Raw genomic sequence first — 9,611 nt, 5'->3', positions numbered from 1 at the left:
ATGCTGAGAGTAAATTACACACAGTAGGACTCTTAACTAATTAGATGACTTCTGAAGGCAATTGATTGCACTGGATTGTATTTAGAGGTATCAGAGTACAGGGGGCTGAATACTAATGCACACCACATTTTTCAGATTTTTATTTGTTTAAAATTTTGAAGACCATTTATCATTTTCATTTCACTTCACAATTATGTGCTACTCTGTGTTGGTCTATCACATAAAATCTCAATAAAAAACTTTTAAGTTTGTGGTTGTAAGGTGGAAAAATGTGAAGAAGTTCAAGGGGTATGAATACTTTTGCAAGGCACTGTACAACCCCGATTCCAAAAAAGTTGGGACAAAGTACAAATCTCATCTCATCTCATTATCTCTAGCCGCTCTATCCTTCTACAGGGTCGCAGGCAATCTGGAGCCTATCCCAACTGACTATGGGCGAAAGGCTGGGTACACCCTGGACAAGTCGCCAGGTCATCACAGGGCTGACACATAGACACAGACAACCATTCACACTCACACCTACGATCAATTTAGAGTCACCAGTTAACCTAACCTGCATGTCTTTGGACTGTGGGGGAAACCGGAGCACCCGGAGGAAACCCACACGGACACGGGGAGAACATGCAAACTCCGCACAGAAAGGCCCTCGCCGGCCATGGGGCTCGAACCCAGGACCTTCTTGCTGTGAGGCGACAGCGCTAACCACTACACCACCGTGCCGCCCACAAAGTACAAATTGTAAATAAAAACGGAATGCAATAATTTACAAATCTCAAAAACTGATATTGTATTCACAATAGAACATACTGTAGACAACATATCAAATGTCGAAAGTGAGACATTTTGAAATTTCATGCCAAATATTGGCTCATTTGAAACTTCATGACAGCAACACATCTCAAAAAAGTTGGGACAGGGGCAATAAGAGGCTGGAAAAGTTAAAGGTACAAAAAAAGAACAGCTGGAGGACCAAATTGCAACTCATTAGGTCAATTGGCAATAGGTCATTAACATGACTGGGTATAAAAAGAGCATCTTGGAGTGGCAGCGGCTCTCAGAAGTAAAGATGGGAAGAGGATCACCAATCCCCCTAATTCTGCGCCGACAAATAGTGGAGCAATATCAGAAAGGAGTTCGACAGTGTAAAATTGCAAAGAGTTTGAACATATCATCATCTACAGTGCATGTGTGGCATGGGCAGCTTACACATCTGGAAAGACACCATCAATGCTGAAAGGTATATCCAGGTTCTAGAGCAACATATGCTCCCATCCAGACAACGTCTCTTTCAGGGAAGACCTTGCATTTTCCAACATGACAATGCCAAACCACATACTGCATCAATTACAGCATCATGGCTGTGTAGAAGAAGGGCCCGGGTACTGAACTGGTCAGCCTGCAGTCCAGATCTTTCACCCATAGAAAACATTTGGCGCATCATAAAACGGAAGATATGACAAAAAAGACCTAAGACAGTTGAGCAACTAGAATCCTACATTAGACAAGAATGGGTTAACATTCCTATCCCTAAACTTGAGCAACTTGTCTCCTCAGTCCCCAGACGTTTACAGACTGTTGTAAAGAGAAAAGGGGATGTCTCACAGTGGTAAACATGGCCTTGTCCCAACTTTTTTGAGATGTGTTGTTGTCATGAAATTTAAAATCACCTAATTTTTCTCTTTAAATGATACATTTTCTCAGTTTAAACATTTGATATGTCATCTATGTTCTATTCTGAATAAAATATGGAATTTTGAAACTTCCACATCATTGCATTCTGTTTTTATTTACAATTTGTACTTTGTCCCAACTTTTTTGGAATCGGGGTTGTATTAACTCATTTTTTTGAAACAATTTTGGTTTGGTAGAAACCACAGGTGAATATTGCATTTGTCACAAAAGACATGTGTTTTTACTGTACAGCATAGCCTCTTTATCTGGTAGTCTCTTTATTGTCATCATAATTTGGAATGTGGTCCACCATGTCAAACTGCACTTCAGGTAGGGGGCCTTACATCCTGAGCTTGAGTGGGCTGATGGACGTAAAATGGCTCAGGAGACATGCTGGGTCTTCCACATTTCACTCCCACTGGTTCTTCTACTCTCACAAGACATTTGGCCACATTCATTTTGAAATGAAGGAGATCCAGGATGTTTATTTATTTATTTTTTAGATCTTGGCCCTCTCAGCATCCAGCCTGCACTCAATCCAGCTATTAACTACAGCCAGGTTGAAAGCATACGTGATCATTCTTAGGGTCCACTTTTTCGACCGAATTTCAATTCTATACAGACTGATAAATTGATCCAGTAAGTCAACACCTCCCATTGCTTCATTGTACCGCCTTACCACCTCTGGACGTGAGACCTTCACATATCTGGCTTGCTTTTTGTCCCACCATTGCCCCTCATCAACAGTGTCCTCACAGACAAAGTTGGACGCCATTATCTATTGGAGGACTGCTCTATGTTCGAACCATTTGGCCAGTGCTACCTTTCTCTGACATGTCTTTGTCAGAGATGAATGGAGACTTTGCAAAATGGCAGACCCTTGCTGTCCCTGCAAAGTAAAGTCTAAGTCCCTTACATGTCAGGATCTGGTCTTGCCAGTCTCCTGTCCCAGTACTAACCAGCTCTTGAGGCACATGGGTGCAGCACCGATCTTTATTTCAGTAGCCCTTGGCCTCTCGCTTTTTGTATAGCTAGGGTTACCGGGGGGGAGGTCCTCTGGTAACTGCAAGAGTTTGACTCCCCACTCACATCAGTATTGCAGCATGCCTTGCCAGATGGCAGTAGGTACCATTTTTATCATGGTCTTTGGTATGACCTGACCACGAGTAGAACTTGTGATCTCCCGGTCAAGAAGCTGATACACTAACCCCTAGTCCAGCCCATGAGTCACTGTCCCTGCAGCATGAATTTTCTTCTCTGCCAGTACCTCCAAAACATGGTACACTGTAAAAAAAAAAATGATTGAAGTACAGTTTGTGATTCACATTCGTTATATGCTGGCAGAGGTGGCACACCACTGCAGCTCCAAGACCCAGCTGCTTTCTGATAGGTTCTGAGTACTCCATTGTATTGCCTTGGTGTAGCAAGAAGTCATAGGTCATGCTACTTTTCCCACACAGGAAATAAATTTTTAACCCCCCCCCATGGGTGTGGTTTACCTTTAATATATTGCTTAACAGATACTATTTGTTCGTCAATACAAAGGTTTTCCTCTGTTGGAAGTTCCAAGCATTTTTTTGTATATACTGTAGCACTGTAGAGTTAAGAACATGTAATTGTTTTCTGCTGGCTTCTCCAAATTGTCGACTAAACAATTCTCCAAATTGTTGCAAGTGTGACCAAAGCTGGAAGAATCTTTCATGGGATATGGTGTTTCTAAAAATACCAATATTCATCCCAGCTTCCCAGTACATGGAAACTCTTGGCAATTTCATCACTCCCATAGCTAAGTGGAGACCAACTAGTGTTCTGATTTCTCCTGTACTTGCTGTTTTGAAACCTATTGTACCATACTGCATGGCATAAATGTTGGTGGTGTCTGTCATCAAGTCAAAGATGTCATCTGGTATACACCATTTGAAGTATTCATATGGGCTCATGATCTAGGTCACTTCAGTGGAAGGATTCTGAAAGGAAGCATCAGTGATGGTAGTGAATGGCCTATGATGCCATTTAATCTCTTCCTTCATGGTAACCGTCAGATCTTCATGCTCCTCTGTCACTACACTGTCTTCTACCTCAACCTCAGCTGCTACCTCAAATTCTTCTGGCATGTATGGAACCTCTCCATTGTCACTGTCCCTCTCTGAAGCCAATAAAACAATGTCTTTTAGTCACTTCAAACTCATTTTTACCAATTCTCAATCTTAAGCTTTTATACATTTATTTTAGGCCTGGAATGTACAACATTAAGCTAGATGAAGATATTAGAAATACTCTCCTAACTTCTAAACTTACTATCTCCCTTACTCCTGGTCTCATCTGCCTCATTTCCTGAATCCAAGCAGTCAATATCGGATAGTTCTCCATTTATCACAAGTTCAAGAAAGTTTGTGACTTTATACTCTAAAAGTACATGAGAAAAAATGACATTGATGATTAATATATTGTCAAACTACATGTTAGCTTTGAAATACTTACAGAAATTCACAACCTGGTATACTAACACTCAATCATTATGCTCCTGCTGTTGTCTTTCAGGACCTGATAGCCATTGTGATAGACATTAAAACTTTTTTTTTAATCCTGTGCTTTACAGCTTTGAAATACATTCATATTAGCTTTAAATATTATCATTTGATAAGATTAAGATTATATTCAGTGCAGATATGTAACAGTTATTCCACGAAATTGAGTCGTACGTGAGCTGATAGCCGATGAGGCACGTCGCGCTAAGTTGGCTAGAGCCATGCATGACCAAATTGAGTGGAATAACTGTTTTATTCTCTCCACAGTCACTGGATTTTGAGAAACAGAGCATTTTTATTTTTGGCAAATTCGATAAATAAAAGCTTTATACAAAATGTCTGACAAAATAATTTCCACTGAGAATGTAAACAAACTGGCAAAATGAGAGCAGCAATTTGTGAAAAATGCTATAATAATAATTCTTGAAAAATAAAAAAAGATCTGTTTTTGGCATCAAATACTTTCATTCCATATTTTGTTGCTTTTTTTGTATATTTGGAGTTTTTTGCTTTCGAGTAGAGTTTTTATTTCATCCTTGGTGGGTTCAGCAACGCACTCTGCCATTTTGTTTTTCTCTGCTTATGGTGTATGATCTGATAGCCTAGTAGTAGAGTAGCCAATCAGAGTGCACGATTGTTCATTTCCAGTGAATGTGGAGAGAATAAATTAGGATACCATAAACATCTCATCTCATTATCTCTAGCCGCTTTATCCTTCTACAGGGTCGCAGGCAAGCTGGAGCCTATCCCAGCTGACTACAGGCGAAAGGCGGGGTACACCCTGGACAAGTCACCAGGTCATCACAGGGCTGACACATAGACACAGACAACCATTCACACTCACATTCACACCTACGATCAATTTAGAGTCACCAGTTAACCTAACCTGCATGTCTTTGGACTGTGGGGGAAACCGGAGCACCCGGAGGAAACCCACGCGGACAACATGCAAACTCCACACAGAAAGGCCCTCGCCGGCCCCGGGGCTCGAACCCAGGACCTTCTTGCTGTGAGGCGACAGCGCTAACCACTACACCACCGTGCCGCCCGATACCATAAACATAAATTAGTATTTGAAAGGTGATAAAGGTGCTTGCTCCTCCTCTGGGCAGCACAGTGGTGTAGTGGTTAGCACTGTCGCCTCACAGCAAGAAGGTTCTGGGTTCGAGCCCAGTGGCTGACGGGGGGCTTTCTGTGTGGAGTTTGCATGTTCTCCCCATGTCTGCTTGGGTTTCCCCCGCAGTTCAAAGACATGCAATTAGGTTAACATGGAGCAGCCACGGGCTGAAGTGCCCTTGAGCAAGGTACCTGACCCCTAACTGCTCCCTGGGCGCTGTAGTATGCTCTGGGTGGGTGTGTGTGTGTGTTCACTGCTTCAGATGGGTTCAATGCAGAGGATGAATTTCACTGTGCTTGAGTGTGCATGTGACAAAGGCTTCTTCTTCCTCCTCCTGTCCAGATAGTGAGCCATGCTTGTTTTGTGTGATGGCTGAAACTCTGTCAGATTAAGATACAGGTCATGACTTCATTGTAATTTGGATAATCAAGAACCAATCAGTGATCAAACATTATTCAAATTGTAAAATCATACATTTTTATTGGCTTAAACCAAAAAATATATGTCCATTCCACTGGATGCAGGGTCTGAAGGGGTTAACAAACCGTCTCTGATGGCATTTCCTCAGCAGGGAGCCTCAGGGATGTCCCTTAAAAGAATTTATATTGCACTGATAAGATCAGTTTTAGATTATGGCTGTATTGTGTATCTTTCAGCATCTAAGACATTGCTTAATGAACTCAATAGAATGGAGGCTAAAAGTCTGAGGATACATTGTGGTGCATTTAGAACTTCTTCCATATAGGCGTTACAAGTACAGTAGAATCAGGAGAAATGCCTTTAAGCCTCAGACGTCTTAAGTTGCGTATGGCTTACTGGATTAATTTAAATGGACATGAGGCATCATACCCGACTAAAAAAGTTCTCAATGAGTGTTGGGAGTATGGTAGATCCCAGATTTGTAGCTTTGGATGGGATGGTAACAAATGAGCAAATCGATTGGGAATAGATGATATCATTTGTAGCAAGACTGTGCCCCTGGTAACAACTCCACCTTGGTTGTTTTGCTCCCCTACAGTGATCATGGAAACCAAGGAGATATCTAAATCTGGAGGAGTGTATCAGAACGTACAGCAATATTTAGGAAGTAGGTACTATAATACAACACAGGTTTATACAGATGCATCTAAAGATTCAGAGGGTAAAGCAGGTATTACAGTTTATATCCCTGATTACAAAATCTGTATTAAAAAGAGAACATCAGATCATCTGTCTATATTTGCAGCTGAAATGACAGCCATTATTATTGCATTACAGTGGATAGAAGAAGCTAGGCCCCCTAAAGCAGTTATTTGTTCTGATTCTATATCATCTCTCACATCCATTCAAAGTGGAGAATCATCATGCCGACAGGACTCTCATCTCATTATCTGTAGACGCTTTATCCTGTTCTACAGGGTCGCAGGCAAGCTGGAGCCTATCCCAGCTGACTACGGGCGAAAGGCGGGGTACACCCTGGACAAGTCGCCAGGTCATCACAGGGCTGACGCATAGACACAGACAACCATTCACACTCACATTCACACCTACGGTCAATTTAGAGTCACCAGTTAACCTAACCTGCATGTCTTTGGCCTGTGGGGGAAACCGGAGCACCCGGAGGAAACCCACATGGACAACATGCAAACTCCGCACAGAAAGGCCCTCGCCAGCCACAGGGCTCGAACCCGGACCTTCTTGCTGTGAGGCGACAGTGCTAACCACTACACCACCGTGCCGCCCACCAACAGGACTTCTCATCTCATTATCTTTAGCCGCTTTATCCTTCTACAGGATTGCAGGCAAGCTGGAGCCTATCCCAGCTGACTACGGGCGAAAGGCAGGGTACACCCTGGACAAGTCGCCAGGTCATCACAGGGCTGACACATAGACAACCATTCACACTCACATTCACACCTACGGTCAATTTAGAGTCACCAGTTAACCTAACCTGCATGTCTTTGGACTGTGGGGGAAACCGGAGCACCCGGAGGAAACCCACACGGACACGGGAAGAACATGCAAACTCCACACAGAAAGGCCCTCGCCGGCCCCGGGGCTCGAACCCAGGACCTTCTTGCTGTGAGGCGACAGCGCTAACCACTACACCACTGTGCCGCCCCAACAGGACTTATTGAATGAAATTAATAATATCTTATTTGCAATCAGTCAACAGGGAATATCAATCCAGTTTGTATAGGTTCCAGCTCATAAAGGAATTGGTGGTAATGAGGAAGCAGACAAGCTGGCAAAAGAGGCAACCAAAGAAAAGACGGTTCAGTGAAATATTCCACTCAGTAGATCAGAAGTTAAGGTACTCATTAAACATAAAGTTAACATAATATGGCAAGCTGAATGGGATAAGGAGAAGAAAGGCAGACACTTATATAATATACAAAAAGATATTTCAAGTAGCAAACCTAGTTACCCAAACAGACAGGAGGAGGTTTGGTTTACAAGACTGAGAATAGGCCATACTGGATTAAATAACAGTTTATACGTTACAAACAAACATCCATCTGGAAAATGTGAACTTTGTGGAGTGAGAGAGGATGCAGATCATGTTCTTTTAAGGTTCTTTTAATTCTACAGACAAAGAGAAAAACTGAAGAGGGAAGTGAACGCAGTCAAGAAAGCCTTTTCTTTAGACACCTTATTATCTAGGTTACCTAGATTAGGAAACATCACTTGTGCTATGATAACATTTATCAAATAAACAAAATTAGCAAATAGGATTTAGTTTGTGGGTGGCACGGTGGTGTAGTGGTTAGCGCTGTTGCCTCACAGCAAGAGGGTCCGGGTTCGAGCCCCGTGGCAGGTGAGGGCCTTTCTGTGTGGAGTTTGCATGTTCTCCCCGTGTCCACGTGGGTTTCCTCTGGGTGCTCCGGTTTCCCCCACAGTCCAAAGACATGCAGGTTAGGTTAACTGGTGACTCTAAATTGACCATAGGTGTGAATGTGAGTGTGAATGGTTGTCTGTGTGTCAGCCCTGTGATGACCTGGCGACTTGTCCAGGGTGTACCCCGCCTTTCGCCCGTAGTCAGCTGGGATAGGCTCCAGCTTGCCCGTAACCCTGCACAGGATAAGCAGTTATGGATAATGGATGGATGGATTCCTTTTAAGTGATACCCTACATCAGACTTTATTTGTGGTGATGTGTCAAGGTTGCTTTTTTTTCCCCTTAGTCTTTGCTTGTCTTTAATGTGTCATATCCTACCTTTCTCAGGTGATTAAAGGGCTGTCTTATTTAAGAGAGAAGCACAAGATCATGCACAGAGGTGAACAAACTCACTCTCTCTTACTAAGATCTTTCCATTCCATCCAGACTATTTCATCATGATACAAGTTCTAGTTCTTCTCTTGCAGATGTGAAGCCTTCTAACATCCTGGTGAACTCACGTGGAGAGATCAAGCTGTGTGACTTTGGCGTGAGCGGACAGCTTATCGACTCCATGGCCAACTCATTTGTGGGCACGAGGTCCTACATGTCTGTGAGTTTGTCCCCTTTGTCAGTCCAGTACCCTGGTATCTGTAGGAAGTAACCTGCACTATTTTCATAGCTTTGAACCCTCACTGCTTGTAAATGAATGAATCCTTTTGTACCTACTATTATTTTAAAATTATACTTTTTTTTTCCAGATATAGTTGGTCAATATGTAAAATAGGTGCATATAATATTTGAAATATGTTTTAAACATTATATAAAATTTTTCATTTCACATTTGCATGTATGACTGTGGGGCGGCACGGTGGTGTAGTGGTTAGCGCTGTCGCCTCACAGCAAGAAGGTCTGGGTTCGAGCCCCGTGGCTGGCGAGGGCCTTTCTGTGCGGAGTTTGCATGTTCTCCCCGTGTCCGCGTGGGTTTCCTCCGGGTGCTCCGGTTTCCCCCACAGTCCAAAGACATGCAGGTTAGGTTAACTGATGACTCTAATTGACCGTAGGTGTGAATGTGAGTGTGAATGGTTGTCTGTGTCTACGGTATGTGTCAGCCCTGTGATGACCTGGCGACTTGTCCAGGGTGTACCCCGCCTTTCACCCGTAGTCAGCTGGGATAGGCTCCAGCTTGCCTGCGACCCTGTAGAACAGGATAAAGCAGCTAGAGATGATGAGATGGGATGAGATTTAGTTTGTTATTTTTCCTTTTTATTCAATTTTTCTTTGAAATGACATCCATTTGATTGCACCTCAGTCCAGTAGATGGCGGTAATACACTTTGCTTGTAAACTGCCATAAAACCTGACAGAAGAAGAAGAAGATTTCCTCAGCAAAGCAGCAGTGAGCGGAAGTGACGTTTTTTTGGTATATAAACTCCTGCA

The sequence above is a fragment of the Neoarius graeffei genome, chromosome 6, assembly GCF_027579695.1.
Source record: "Neoarius graeffei isolate fNeoGra1 chromosome 6, fNeoGra1.pri, whole genome shotgun sequence".
NCBI lineage: Eukaryota > Metazoa > Chordata > Actinopteri > Siluriformes > Ariidae > Neoarius > Neoarius graeffei.
This window is presented reverse-complemented; position numbering follows the sequence as displayed.